This window comes from Hemiscyllium ocellatum, chromosome 44 (assembly GCF_020745735.1).
Source record: "Hemiscyllium ocellatum isolate sHemOce1 chromosome 44, sHemOce1.pat.X.cur, whole genome shotgun sequence".
NCBI lineage: Eukaryota > Metazoa > Chordata > Chondrichthyes > Orectolobiformes > Hemiscylliidae > Hemiscyllium > Hemiscyllium ocellatum.
The window spans coordinates 9,266,924-9,282,672 of NC_083444.1; the positions used below are offsets into that span (position 1 = coordinate 9,266,924).

Below are 15,749 nucleotides of genomic sequence, written 5' to 3' on the forward strand. Positions count from 1 at the left end.
TAACCACTAAACCACCTGAGGTGTAAAATGACTTAGTTCTATGTCCGCATCCCAAAACACATGCTCATTCTTTCTATTTGGAAGAAGGATAAAAATCACATTTCTCTGCCGAGATTGGCTATCTGTGAAAAAAAGACTGTTTTGGCCAATGGGATATTCTTGAAAGCAAAAACACAAAGGTAGGATGTTCTGGATTGTGATGCTATGGTCAAGTCACTCACAATGCAGGAGAAAGTGAGGACTGCAGATACTGGAGATCAGAGTCAAGAGTGTGAGAGTAGGAAAATTGGCATTACAGGCATAAGCCTTTCATCAAGTAAAAAGTGAGGTCTGCAGATGCTGGAGATCAGAGCTGAAAATGTGTTGCTGGTTAAAGCACAGCAGGTTAGGTAGCATCCAAGGAACAGGAAATTCCTGATGCAGGGCTCTGGCCTGAAACGTCGAATTTCCTGTTCCTTGGATGCTGCCTAACCTGCTGTGCTTTAACCAGCAACACATTTTCAGCTCAGATAAGCCTTTCATCAGCCCTTCACCATTCCTGATGAAGGGTTTGTGCCCAAAATTTCAATTCTCCTACACCTCGAATACTGCCTGACCTGCTGTGCTTTTCCTGCTCTACATTGTGGACCCATCATGCAGGTTTATCTCTGAAGTCTTGCAGACATAGCTAGCTCAGGAAGTACAATCTTGACTTATTCTTGCAATAGTTCTTTCAAAAGGGATTTTCACCCTGTGCTGATGTCTAGGGGCTTCCTTTTCAAAAAAAGGGAGTGGTCAGCTAGGTAGCTTGTTCTTGGTAGGTTTTCCCCCAATTCTGCTTGTTATTAACAAATTTTCCTCCAATGCTGCCTTTGTAAAACAAGAATCTCTCCCACCCACTGTTCAAGGAACAGCCTCAAGTAACGTCTACAGCAAAGCAAGCAGTCATGTAATTTCTAGGAAACCTTGTTAAAAACAAGTACTCAAGTCCACAGTTACCTTTCAACAACCACTTTTAAAGAAAAACACTCCAGGTATGTCCACAAGTGTCTTTGTCACAGGATGAAAAAATGTGTGATTTATAGCCAAAAGCTGGAAACTTGAAAAAGAAAACCACATAAAGCTCCAGAAATACTTGGAAGGCCTGGCAATATCTATGGAGAGGGATCATGAGTTGGATACAAACCAGGCTGCAGAGTATCTTCAAAACTTTGTATTTTCACGGTGACAGGTTGTGACAGAGTAATAATTATTAGGATTCATTCTAAATTACTACAGTACATCACAGTCGCTTTATGATGACACGTGGTTAACACTGCTGCCTCAGCATTAGGCACCCGGGTTCGATTCCACCCTCCAGGGACTTTCTATTTAGTGTTTGCTCATTTTCCCCGGGCCTGTATGGGTTTCCTCCAGGTGCTCCGCTTTCGTCCCTCAATCCAAGGATGTGCAGGTTAGGGTGGATTGGCCGTGCTAAATTACCTATAGTGCCCAGGGATGTGCAGGTTAGAGTGGATTGGCCGTGCTAAATTGTCCCATGGTGCCCAGGGATGTGCAGGTTAGGGTGGATTGGACGTGCTAAATAGTCCCATCGTGTCCAGGGATGTGCAGGTTAGGGTGGATTGGCCGTGCGAAATTGTCCCATAGTGCCCAGGGATGTGCAGGTTAGGGTGGATTGGCCGTGCTAAATTGTCCCAAAGTGCCCAGGGATGTGCAGGTTGGGGTGGATTAACCATGCTACATTGTCCAATAGTGTCCAGGGATGTGCAGGTTAGGGTGGATTGGCCGTGCTAAATTGTCCCATAGTGTCCAGGGATGTGCAGGTTAGAGTGGATTGGCCATGGGAAATTACCCCATAGTGCCCAGGGATGTGCAGGTTGGGGTGGATTAACCATGCTACATTGTCCAATAGTGTCCAGGGATGTGCAGGTTAGGGTGGATTGGCCGTGCTAAATTGTCCCATAGTGTCCAGGGATGTGCAGGTTTGGGTGGATTAACCATGCTACATTGTCCAATAGTGTCCAGGGATGTGCAGGTTAGGGTGGATTGGCCGTGCGAAATTGTCCCATAGTGCCCAGGGATGTGCAGGTTAGGGTGGGTTGGCCATGCTAAATTGTCCCATAGTGCCCAGGGATGTGCAGGTTGGGGTGGATTGGCCATGCTAAATTGTCCCATAGTGCTCAGGGATGTGCAGGTTAGGGTGGGTTGGCGTGCTAAATTGTCCCATCGTGCCCAGGGATGTGCAGGTTAGGGTGGGTTGGCCGTGCTAAATTGTCCCATAGTGTCCAGGGATGTGCAGGTTAGGATGGATTGGCCGTGTTAAATTGTCCCATAGTGTCCAGGGATGTGCAGGTTGGGGTGGATTGGCCGTGCTAAATTGTCCCATAGTGTCCAGGGATGTGCAGGTTAGGATGGATTGGCCGTGCTAAATTGTCCCATAGTGTCCAGGGATGTGCAGGTTAGAGTGGATTGGCCATGGGAAATTACCCCATAGTGCCCAGGGATGTTTAGGTTAGGGTGGATTGGCCGTGCTAAATTGTCCCATAGTGTCCAGGGATGTGCAGGTTAGAGTGGATTGGCCATGGGAAATTACCCCATAGTGCCCAGGGATGTGCAGGTTAGGGTGGATTGGCCATGCTAAATTGTCCCATAGTGTCCAGGGATGTGCAGGTTAGGGTGGATTGGCCATGCTAAATTGTCCCATAGTGTCCAGGGATGTGTAGATTAGGGTGGATTGGCCGTGCTAAATTGTTCCATAGTGTCCAGGGATGTGCAGGTTAGGGTGGATTGGCCATGCTAAATTGTCCCATAGTGTCCAGGGATGTGCAGGTTAGGGTGGATTGGCCATGCTAAATTGTCCCATAGTGTCCAGGTATGTGTAGGTTAGGGTGGATTGGCCGTGCTAAATTGTCCCATAGTGTCCAGGGATGTGCAGGTTAGGGTGGATTGGCCATGCTAAATTGTCCCATAGTGTCCAGGGATGTGCAGGTTAGGGTGGATTGGCCATGCTAAATTGTCCCATAGTGTCCAGGTATGTGTAGGTTAGGGTGGATTGGCCGTGCTAAATTACCCCATAGTGCCCAGGGACGTGCAGGTTAGGGTGGATTGGCCGTGCTAAATTACCCCATAGTGTCCAGGGATGTGCAGGTTAGGGTGGATTGGCCATGCTAAATTGTCCCATAGTGCCCAGAGATGTGCAGGTTAGGGTGGATTGGCCATGCTAAATTGTCCCATAGTGCCCAGGGATGTGCAGGTTAGGGTGGATTGGCCGTGCTAAATTGTCCCATAGTGCCCAGAGATGTGCAGGTTAGGGTGGATTGGCCATGCTAAATTACCCCATAGTGCCCAGAGATGTGCAGGTGAGGGTGGATTGGCCTTGGGAAACGCAAGGATTACAGGGATGGGGTGGGATTCTCTTTGGAGGGTTGGTGTGGACCTGATGGGTCGAATGGTCTGCTTCCACACTGTAAGAATTTTACAAAATACGACTTCACAACGACCAATACTTCCAACAAATAGAACTTGAGTATTCCTGTATAAGATTTGTGGCGGGGTCTGAATGTTTTGGGCGGAGTCTGGGTGTTTTGGGGGCAGGGCCTGAGTGTTTTAGGGCGGTGTCTGAGTAGCTGGGGGCGGGGTCTAAGTGTTTTGGGCGGGTTCTGAGTGGGTGGGGCAGGATCTTGATGCTGTGGGCGGGGTCTGAGTGTTTCGGGGCGGAGTCTGTGTGTTTCGGGGCGGAGTCTGAGTGTTTTGGGGCGCAGTTGTGCGTTTTGGGGCGGGGTCTGAGTGGCTGTGGCGGGGGTCTGAGTGGGTGGGGGCGCTGTCTGGATGTTGTGGGCGGGGTCTAAGTGTTTTGGGGCGGGGTCTGAGTGTTTTGGGACGGTGTTGTGGGTTTTGGGCGGGGTCTGAATGGCTGGGGGCGGGGTCTGAGGGTATTGGGGTGTGCTCTGAGTGTTTTGAGGTCGGGTCTGAGTACATGTGGGGGCGGGTCTGAGTGTTTTGGGGCGTGGTCTGTGTTTCTTCGCGGGGCGTGCCTGAGAAAGTGCGGGGGCGGAGTCTAGGTATTTGTAGATGGGTGGTCCGAGTGTTTGTGGGGGCGGGCTTTGAATACGCGTTGGGGGCGGGGTCTCCGTGTTTTAGGGCGTGGTCTTAATGTCTGGGGCGGGGTTTGAACGGCTATGGAGGCGGGCTCTGTTTGTTTTTCTCTGAGTGACTTTGGAGCAGAGTTGTGGTAGGGTCAGCGTGATTTAGGGGCGGGGTTTGAGTGTCGTGGGGAGCCTGAACGTTTGTGGGCGGGGTCAGTGTTTGTCGGGGAGAGGCCTGAGCCTCGGGGCGCGGTACGTTTCTGGGGGCGGGGCCTGACGCCCGTTGAGGGTGAGGACAGGTACCTCTTTTGGGGGGAGGGGAGCGGAGCAAGCCACTGTTTTGTTTCCCGCGCGGCACGTGGTTCGCCCTCCGGGGCGGGGGAGGGTGGGGAAAGAGAGGAGGCCCCGCCCATCAACATCCGGGCAACGCCGGGGCCCGCTGAGCGTTGGGGAAAGGGGGTGGTCACGTGACGCGCTGCGCGGCGGCCATCTTAGAATCGGCGGAGAATCCGCAGCGACGGCGGCGACTGAGAGGCGGAGACGGACTTTCCTGATTCACCGGAGGTAACGGCGAGGCGAGGGCTCGCGCGACCATTGCACCCTCCAGCCCACCCCATGTGAGACCGGCTTCCCAGCCTTGCGCTCGCTTGGAGCGTCCCCCCCCCCCCCACCACATCTTCAAACCCTAGGGGAGGGGGGCCTACGAGTGACCGAGGCTGGCTCCTAGGGCAAGGCCCCGGCTCTGAGGCCTACCTGGAGTGGGGCCGGTGAGAGCAGGGTGAGAGAAATAGGAGGTTGGGATGCAGGCAGGCAAGGCCCCGTGCATCACGGTGGTTGGGATAGAAAGAAAACCCGTTCCCAGAAACTCTTTTTAAGTCCAAAAGGGGGGGAAAAAATCTTCAAACCCTACCTGCACTGACCAAAATCGTGGTTCTTCTTTGCAAAGTAAAACATAAATAACATCTAGTCGTGTTAAAACCCTCCCAGTTTAGCCCTGAAAAGGGGGAGGAGGTGATTTAACAACAGACGTGGCATCAAGGGAATTTGTTTGGGAGTGACAGGCCTTATGACTTTTTTTTGACTTAAGTTAACTGCTGGATTTTTATTTATTTTTTTCCTCAATAATTTCACCTCTTCCTCCGTCCCCCCAGAAGCTGCTTCCCACGCCCCCTCCAATCATAATGACGGTTTTAGTTCTTTGGCCTCCATGTGGGATGCACCGAAATAAACAAGACCTCGAGTGTTCCATAAAAATAAATCGAGTTTTTTAAAAAAATAAAATACTAGATCTGAAAATTTGAGGTCAGCTTCTAAACAAGCCATGACCTTAGATTCCACCACCCCAATAAAGAAGCAGTGCCTGTATGTTTTGCTGTTTCTCTTAATGCTCAGGTTAGATCTAACTGAGTTGTGGTTTGTTTTTTGGAAAAAGGTTGTTTTGTGTTTATAAGTCGCTCACTTGTGTGACTTAACCTCCTGTTCCCTCTTCCCCCTCCCAAAAAAGTGGAAAGGTTGAGCGCAATGACCTTTTCTTGTATAAGGTAAACATTTGTGCATTGAGAACTTGAAACTGTTGTAAAGGATTGAACCTGGCTTGAGTGGGCCCTGTTGCACGCTTTGCTACTGATAAAGGAATAAAGATGTCTACTCCACTTGCAATTTTTTGTTATGGTCAGGTTTTAAAATCTTATTTTATCTTTGAATCTTACATTTGAATGCTGCATATGGTGATTGTTTACAGCTGAGTTCTGTTCTGCTGTCTTATTTTTTTGGCACTCTATTAAAGAATATGTTGTACATTTTAAGTTTTGCTTCAGTATTTGTAATAGAAAATTTCATAAATTCATAAGTTCATAAATTGTTGGCTGAATAGATTTTTACATATGCAACTGCAGTAATTTCTTGTGGTTCTAAATGATTGTGAAAAAATCATTTTGCCTGTTATTCATTTGATTTTTTTTTGTTTTAGATATGGCATTGACTTGTAGCTCTGATATTATGGCCAGGGTGTTGTGTAACCAGTAGTGATGTGAATATGGTCCACTTGTCAAGATTGGATTGTTGTCTGGTGCTTGTATTTATTACTTTAGGTGTATCACCAGCACTAATGCACTTTCATGTGCATGACACCCAAAATTTTGGTTCCATGCATGTTGGAGATCTGATATGAAAATAATATTTTACTGTAATGTGTGCAGCAGTTATATGTATTGCAGATGTGTACATAAGAGTTTATTTGAGGAGTTCACTTTAATTCTTTGTCAACAAAAAACTAGAAGCACATGTTGAGAGCTGAGGTTCCTGTTGTCTTACTTGCACTACTGATCATTTCTCTACTGCTCATTCAATTATCTATGAACTCAGGGATCTGTGCTGTATATTTCTGTGTAACTAACAGGACCATGGTATGATAAATAGTGCTGGAGAAATCCAGCAGCTCTGTCTGCAACTATGGTAGGAGCAATACATTTAATGTTTTCAGTCCAAAACAGTCCCTTTCAGATGCTGCTGAGAATGCTGAGTTTCTCTGGCAATATCTGTTTTTATTTCAGATAGGCAACAGCTGCAGTACTTTGCTTTTATTACTGTGGTGAGGTAGCATTTGTTGTTCCTGTGAACTTAACAGGCTGTCATGTTCACATTGCATCCTAATGTTGATGTATGCATTTCCCAGTGTAGACTATCTTGTGGTGAAGGGCCTGGTTTTTCTCTCCCATGTTCAACACAGAGCCACCAGTGTCGATCATTGCTGCTCTGTCTGAAGTTATAAATTTCACCTGATTAGGGTGAAATTTAATACCATTCACATAGTTGTGTATCAGCCTTCATGCATTTACACTGTTTGTTATGAGTGTCTCCTTTTTTAAATTTCCCTACACATCAGCTAGTTAGAATGGCTGAAGTAACCAGTTGCCCGTTGTTCGAAACCAATTTCTGTGTAATGCAGCATGCTTTACGGTTGTGTTGTATTCCAAAATTGAAGCTACAGCTGTAATAAATATGAATATAAATCACCTTGCAAAATCTTTTCTTGATGCCCCTTGTTTGGATCTGTGACAGTAACAATATCTGAGAAGTAACATATACTCCATATCCCACTTTCTTTTTATTCTTGCAAATGTCATTGCTTCCCTGAATAGGTAATGTATTACTGCTGCAAGCCCAGCTCACCAAGCTGTTTGGAGGCATGTGACAGTTGTATACTGAGTACTGTTGCCTTATTTCCCATCTCCTTTGCCTTCAAGTGTTTGGCAGTCATTTGGGTTGTCATCTTGACATGGCTGTGATTAAACCCTCACTGATGGGTGGTTGAAAATTAGTGTGATTGACTGACACACTATCATCAAATTTTCTCCACTTTAAACCTGATTTTCTTTTCGTGTCAGCCGGATGCACTTATTCTCGATTGCTGGTGCGGTTGCAAGAGTACAGGCAGCCTTGTCATGGCTGGCTTAAGTTTAATACTTCATGTGAGCACAGCCTGATTAACGTGCTGCTCTATTGTGTAAGTTCTCACTAGTGCCCTGATCCATCCAAATCGTGAATGCCTCTGGTCTGCTACCTTGATTGTTTTGAGAGCTGATTGCAGAAGTAGATCTGCATTTCTTTCTTCCAAGTAGGGCATATTAGCCAAATTTTCTGCTTCTGATTATATTTAGAGTAGATTATGGTTAAGAGGAGCCTCAATGGGGTTAATGTTGGGAAGACTATTCAACTTGCTGAGGCTTCATGGCTGGGAGCCGTAGATGGTCACTAATGAAAGGAGATGGTTCACTGAATGGAATGTGGAACCCTCTTTCAAAGGGAAAGCTTGAGCCGAATATTATCAATACCTTGAAGAGGAAACTCTTAAACACAGGACAGAGAAAATAATAGGAAATTTTGTATAGTATGCAATGAAGAGGTAGCTGGAAGGAGCTTTTGGACCGAAATGCCAATTGGACTGTTGCTGTGCTATAAGTAAATCTTTGCAATTATAATTCAGTGACCCGGGTAGAATAGAATTAAGTTTGGCAGTAATAGTTCTTCATGGTTGAATGACTGACCGACTGAGGTTTGATGTCCCTCTATTCTGTCTGGTAATTGCCATGTGTTTAAATTACCAGAATCCTTTGTGTATTTGTACCTTCCATGATTTGGCACTTTTAGAAGGCAAATGTGTTCAAGATTTTAATAAGAGATCCTAATGATGAGACTGGTGGTTGCACTGTTATTCTAGAAAAGATTTCTAACACTTCCTTTCCTCCTCTCTTTACAGATCTATTTCTCTTAGGTGGTGGTGAGACATCAGGTCATCAGAATAATTCTCTACAAAGATATATTTTTAGCTGTATTGCAGTAAGTAAAGCTTCTTCCTAAATTCGTACTGTGAAAGTTAAATTATTTCTTCAGTGTTGTGGCGGGGGCAAGTGTGTGAAATGTTTGTATTTTGTCCACTTGAATTTGGGAGGCTTGTCTTTCTGAGCCTGGGTTTGTTTGGCATGAGTGCTTTTAAGAGCCTGAAGTAATGATGGAACTCCTCCAACAATCTATCACCTTTTGATCTCTCTCCTCCTCAGAACATAAGCTTACCAGTAAGGAAATCTGTGGCTCAGTGGTTAGCATTTTCTACTTGTGTCAAAAGTTTGTGGGTTCACGGACTTGTGCAAAAATGTAGGCTGTCAGTTCTGTGCAGTACAGTGTGCTGCACTGTTAGGAGGTGTCTTTGTCAAGATGTTAAAACAGTCTACTCCATCTTGAGATGAAGATCCCATAAGGCCATTCGACCCATCGAGACTGCTATTTTAAAGATGATTGTGGAAGTACTCCCTAATGTCCTGGCCAACATTTAACCCTTTAACAACATGTCAAAAAACAATTACTGGTCACAGTTATGTTGTTGTTGGCAGCCATGTTTCCAACAGGGGCTGCTACTCAAGTAATTCATCACTTGTGTCCTGAGGTTGTTACATCTACTCTTGAAATGCAAACAACGTTTGTGTAGGCACAGCATTTTGCATATTCATATATTTTAACCTCCACCATTGCACTGTTCTGCATGACTTATTTGCACATTCCCTTAAAGGTTTGATTCGCGTCTGGGATACTGTCCTGACAGAAACGAGAAAGGACACGGAGTTGATACCCACAGTTTTCTGATGCCCTAGTCTCTATGGCTGCCAGCGCTCGACTTCGAGTCAGACGCTGTCCCCACCAATATCTGAACTAAAGCATTAACTTCAGACACGTAAGTAGAAGCAATAGAGCCATTTGCTGAGTTCCACATTGGATTTGGCAAAGGAATAAGTCTTTATTTGCAGTGCTCTGCTCAAACTACTATCTTGCATTTCCAATTTATTATGCCAGTTCTACAAGTTTTAAGATTGCCCCTGTGTGGCGTGAGAACCTTGAAGCCCACCAGCTCCCATTCTGTAATGTTCCAGTCTGCCATTGAGTTGTGTGTTGCAGGAAGATCTCACGGTAATTTGTATGGGTTGGAGTAAGGAATGGTGCCCTGAATCTGTCATCTATATTTGAGCAGAAAGTTGTCACCTGAAGAATGACTTGTTCTAACTAAAGTGCATGATTGGGCACCCATTACTCCTGGCGGATTCACAGACATAATTTCCATATTCTTTTTTGTTGATTAAAGTGGTCCCTCTTTCCAAAGTCATTGCTTTCTCTCTGTTCCATCTAAGCATGATGTAAGTATATTACTTTGGTTAAAGATGCAGCCTAAGTACCCTGTGGCTAAGCAAATGTACAGTGCGCATGACTGAAGTTTGAGTTGGCTCGAAATGGGTTAGGAGTTGTGTGAGGGAGTGGCAACTTGCCTACCACTCCAGTCCTATTTCACGTGCCTATCCGGCACCTGTCTTTGTTGCTAAACACTTATCTTCAGTCAAACAGCAATTATTGTCCGCCCTAATTGCCCAGAGGGTAATTTAAATGCCAACTACATTGCTGTGGTTCTGGAGTCACATAAACCAGACCAGGTAAACTTGGCAGTTTCTTTCCCTAAAGGAAATTAGTGAATCAGATGGGTTTTTCCATTTAACAACAATGGTTTTGTGGTCATCATTAGACTGGTTAGTTCCAGATTATCTTTTGATTTTTTTTTCTCTCTCTCTCTCTCTCTGCATTCTTTTCATTCAAGTAGGCATTGATTTGGAGCAGGAGCCAGTACAGTTAGAAAAAAGATGAAATGGTAGCGAATGAGAAGACAGCAAGTAACTTCAGCATTGCTAGGGCAGGGAAAGCTGAGAATAAATTGCAGTTTCTCATTGTAAAATAAATACATTTTTAACTATGAAGTTACTTCATAAATCTAATCTTGTGCCTTCAGAAACGCTATGGTTGACCCTCATTTAGAATGTACCCCAGGCTTATAAAAGTATGAAATGCTGGGAGTTGAGAAACCTCACTTATTCAACAGATTAGATGGTTACCGAGCTGCGACTCTTGGCTCATGTGGTTTTTAAATTGTTTGGCCTTCGAATTTAAAACACATTATTACTCTTTTATACAACCACATTTGGTATTTTGATTGTTAAAGGATTCGTAATTGAGTTAATTTCTGTTTCAAAATCAAGCTAATTCAAAACAAGGTTAAAATGAAAGATAATGCAAGATAATACATGGCTTGGAAAGGGTGGACACTAGGAAATTGTTTCCGTTAGGCGAGGAGACTAGGACACATGGACACAGCCTTAGAATTAGAGGGGGTAAATTCAGAACAGAAATGCGGAGACATTTCTTCAGCCAGAGAGTGGTGGGCAGGTGGAATTCATTGCAGCAGAGTGCAGTGGAGGACGGGACGCTAAATGTCTTCAAGGCAGAGATTGATAAATTCTTGATATCACAAGGAATTAAGGGCTACGGGGAGAATGCGGGTAAGTGGAGTTGAAATGTCCATCAGCCATGATTGAATGGCGGAGTGGACTCGATGGGCCGAATGGCCTTACTTCCGCTCCTATGTCTTATGGAAAGGCAGCAGACATTGGAAAATGTTGTTAAAGCCAGAGCAAGCCAGTTTGGGGATGTGACAACTTAGTTTTTTTTTCATGCTGATCTATTTCCATGACAGTATGGAGGGAGGCTGTTTGGCCCACATCTGTTTAGACTCTCTGCAAGAGCTACTCAACTAATTTCATTGCTCTCTCGTTTACCATGTTGGCATGTTATTTTGTTTTCTCTTTATTTAATTGGCCATGTCTCTTCTGAAAGCCCTCCATTCTCAGGTAATGTTTTCCACTGCCTTATCTCTGCTCCATTTGACAGGGTAGCGTGAATGTCAATGAGGCATGGATTGAGGGAGATTTTTTTTAATAAAGCCAGGGGAGAAGCTTGGTAAAGTTGATGACCTCATTAATGCAGGGGGACAATGAATGGACAACCTGACTTTGATCCAGCTTAATCTGATTTGGAAAGTATTGGTGAAGCACAGAAGATGACAGTGTATGGTTAGATTTTTGAGTAGTCCAATTGATAATGCATGTGGTTTGCATACCTCTGTTAGGGTACTGTGCGGTGGGTGCACCCTTAGATCGATTATTTATACACACACATAAATATATTCTCTCTCTCTCTCTCTCTCTCTCTCTCTATCTATGTATTTATGAGAATGAATGCAGATACATTTAGATGAAAGCCTTACAAATGCTTGTTGTTAACAGAAGAAGTCGTTCCTGTATAATGTAGACAGCTGACTCCCCATCTTTTGAATCATAGAGGCTTGCTAATTTTTTTTTCATTTCATCCCTCTCCTGAGAGAATGCCTTGTCTTCAGCTGAAATTACAACCATCGTGAAACTTGAGAAACTGGGAGGTTTAATAATCTTTTAAAGTTTTTTCATTTGGTGAATCATTGGCAATGGCAGCATTTACCCAGTTGCCCTGGTAGACATGGAAGAGGGCCACAGTCTGAAACCTCTGTAACCTGTGTAGTATAGGTACCCCCCATAGTGCTGTTGGGAAAAGAGGTCCAAGATTTTGGCCCACTGGTGGTGAAAGAACTCAAATGGGAGCTTGCAGGTGGTGGTTTCCATGGCTATAGCTGCTACAAAGCTTTGACTTGTTTTTGAAATTCTTTTGTTTTAAAAAGAAGCTGTCAATGTTAGTGCTTAATCATTAATATTTTCTATTCATAAGGTTTAAAATATAGTATTTGTATTTTATCCAGATCCTTTCAAACTTCAGGGTGTCCTAAAGTGAACCAGTGAAACTCTTTGGAAGTATTGTCATTGTTGTAATGTAGTAAATGCAGCAATCAGTATATGCACAGCAAGCCTCCATAAACAACAGTGTGATGACAACCAAGTACACTTTCTTTAGTGGTATTTTTTATATAGACCAGACTCTGTAGGTGGTATGTCTTCCATGAAGAATATTGGCAAGCCTGCAACTTCCTGAGCAAATCTTGGCAGCATGTGGAGCTATTTTGTTTTGTGCAGCTAGTTGAGGGAATGGAGCACATGGGCATAAACCAGCAATGTGGATTAATGCAGCACTACCATTGCCACACCACCCTGCAACTCTTGAATTAAGTTGAATCAAAGCAGCAGTTGCCTGGTGAGGCATTTGTCAGTCTATAATCTGTATATATTGGAGCACTCATCTGCTCGTACATCCATTCCTTGTTACCAAAGGGAGATCCAACAGTGCTTATCTGCTGACAGCGATGTTCCCTGTTTCTGAGTGTGTTTCTTTCTCCCATGTTTTCAAATTCAACCATAAGAATGCCCAGATATCCTAAAGAAACCTGGGTGGAACAGTGACAGGAGAGCAACATAAGTGCTTCAATTGAGGTATGTTCCTGATTGACTTTGACAATCCAGTTCTTTAAGAACGCTCTTACCCTGGTCAGCAGTCACCCAGGAGCAAAAGCAGAAAATGCCAGAAAAGCTCAGTAGGTCCAGCAATATCTGTAAAGGGAAATCAGTTAACGTTTCAGGTTCATTAACTGATTTCTTTTCACATTCTGTCACAATTAAATATGGATCCAGGTTTTATACATTTCTCACTTGGTCATGCAGCATGTTTCTGTCAGTTGTTTTGGCATCTTGAGTTAAATTGTGTCTAGGTTTCTGTCTGTGAAGCCTCTCTTCTTTGACATTATAATCAGACCTACCTACTGTTTTGGCCAGTTGCCTGTGTTTTGGTCCAGAAAGGGGTGCACTAATCAGGATCTTTTACTTTGGCATTCCAAAAGCAGTAGAAATGCCTTTAGGTTGCTTTCCTTGTTGGTTTCTCTTTGGCTGTTCTATTAATTGCTGCTAATATTGCTCAAAGTCAATGGCAGTACACGAAGTAGGCAAATGCACCACTGGGTTGTCTTCAGCTCATCTGTCTTGTTTCAGAGGTCAGTTTTTATGCCAAGGGTTTTTTTTGCCAGCCATGTTGTTGTAAACTGTAACTTGACAAAGTGACTACAGATTAAGTAGCTACGGTAACTTCACCTACTGATTGAGCAGTTTGATCTGTCTAAAACAGTCAGTGTTTAACATGGTTTAATGATCACCTTTGCTATTGGTGGGAATAGAAATGCAACATCCTTGTATGGTACAAAACCGCTGCTTGAATTAAGCATTTTAGAACATAGAAAAATACAGCGCAGTACAGGCCCTCTGGCCCTTGATGTTGCACCAATCCAAGCCCACCTAACCTACACTAGCCCACTATCCTCCATATGTCTATTTTGAAGACCATTTAACCCTTTGCCAAATCAATGGAAAATTTGGAGATTGGTCTTCCAATAGTTTCAAAGCACTTTACTGTGGCAGGTTGATTTTTGCTTCATCAGTATTATCCCTTGATATTTTAATATGTAGAAATCTATGGATCTCTGTATTGAACATACTCAATGACTGAACCTTCACAGTCCTTTGGGCTGGGGAATTTCAAAGATTCACGAGCCTCTGACTGAAGAAATTCTTACTCAATCTGAGTTATACAGCACAAAACAGGTCCTTCAGCCCATCAAGTCTTCGCTGACCTATCTACACTAATCCCACTTTCCAGCACGTGGTCGACAGTCATGAATGTTATGACATTTCAAGTGCTCATACACATCCCAGTCCCAGATGGCCTGCCCATGATTATTGACTCCTGCCCCAGTCAGCAAAAATATTCCTCCTGTATCTACAACATTGAGTCTAGCAAGAATTTTGTGTAGAGCGTATCTCATTCCCTCCATGCTGAGATCGAATCAGGTATGGCTTCTTTGGGGCTGGCAGTAACCCTATTTAGCAGTAGTCTTCCGTTGAGCAGAATTATGCCACATTTTCAAGGCTGCAGCCATTTTGTCCAGGCTAAAATTAATCCTGTTTATGTGCAAGTGAATATTATATGGTAGTGGCAGAGAGACAGGTGACAATTACACTGCAAAATAGTGATTTTTTTTGAAGCCCAGAATTTTAGGCTGCTTCTGGAAACATCCCATCAAACTTATTTCAGAGTTCAGAATCCTGTGGGGTTGATCTTGGGAGGAAGTATCTTACTGAACTCAGTGCATGCGGATCTTCATGCCAGGGGTGTTGTATAGCGTTCCAAGAATTAGCAAGGCATATGTATTTGGAATGGCATTCATCCTTATGCCAGAAGTCGTCATCACTGAAAGATTGTGCTTTAGTTGCCTGTGCATTTGGTTATCCTCTCCTTAGCAGAGGTTCCCCCAAAAAAACAAATGTGCTTTTGCATTAACTGCTTTTCAAAATCTAAGCAGTCGTGGCAGGCAAGGTGTGATTGGCCTTGACATAGTGGTTTATAGCTCAGCAAAATGTCCCTTCAGCTCTCAAAAGCAACTACTTAACTATTCTAATCTCATTTTCTTGTACTTGGTCCCATAGCCTAGTATCATAAACTGCAGCAAGATCAGTTAAGCCTATCTGTGTTATTGGTCTAATGGTAGCTGTTGGCTAGGACATGAGTGTTTCTTCACTCGTTTCAGACCTTTTGCATTTGTGTGAACAAGGAGTGCGGGGCCTCGGTCTAATCACCTTTCCGAAGGTGGCAGATTTATTCTCAGTTCTGTAGACTCAAGGAAGTTATTTGTGATGGGAAATGAGATTTTTTAAAAATATAAAATGGAACAGCTTGGCTGTTGCACTGTTGCTTTTTGTTTGACGTTTAAGCTGATGAATGACTCACAAGCAATAGCTAGGTGTGAGAAGCTAGACTGTACATGCAGTATGTTCGTTATCCCCCTCTGGATATAATTCCTGGCTGAGGATTCCAGCTCTCTGCAGCATCGTCCAACTGTGCAATAACAGTGCCTTCCATAATTGAGTATTCTGATCCCTTGCATACGTCACTAAGCTCTTGGAATGAGCTTCAAGTTCTTCTGTGCCTGGTGGCTTCTATCTGTTAACTGTCAGCTTTGCAGGAGAGCAGCATTTTTAAAGATTTCCCCTGAACTGCAGAAAACCTCAGTGCTGGAGAAGAGTCAGAAATCTTAGTTTGATCAGTAAAATACATGCAGTTCATCCCGAAACATTGTTGACTTTATTTTAGAGAGAAGGAAATGGGCTCATTACCAGAGAGCTAACTTTCAGCTACGTGGCTGAATGCCACACTAAAGCATGCACTGTGGATATCATACTGTCTGGCCTTTTATTCTGTCAAGTTCAATTTTTTTCTTATTGCATATCCTAGAATAACTTCAAATCTTTTGCACTTTTTACTGACCAGCCAAAACCCGATCTTATT

At 43.9% G+C, this 15,749-nt stretch overlaps 1 protein-coding gene across 6 annotated transcripts in view; it reads left to right on the forward strand.

Annotated features, from left to right (window-relative positions):
* The first annotated feature begins 4,543 nt into the window (after positions 1 to 4,543).
* Positions 4,544 to 15,749, forward strand: part of LOC132835238 (GRB10-interacting GYF protein 2-like) — a 100,884-nt gene continuing 89,678 nt past the window's right edge. For all 6 annotated transcript variants that reach the window (XM_060854615.1, XM_060854619.1, XM_060854620.1 and 3 more), the window contains exons 1-3: positions 4,544 to 4,628; positions 8,323 to 8,402; positions 9,130 to 9,291. The gene's annotated coding sequence lies outside the window, so the exon portion shown is untranslated. The remainder of the gene's footprint in view (positions 4,629 to 8,322; positions 8,403 to 9,129; positions 9,292 to 15,749) is intronic.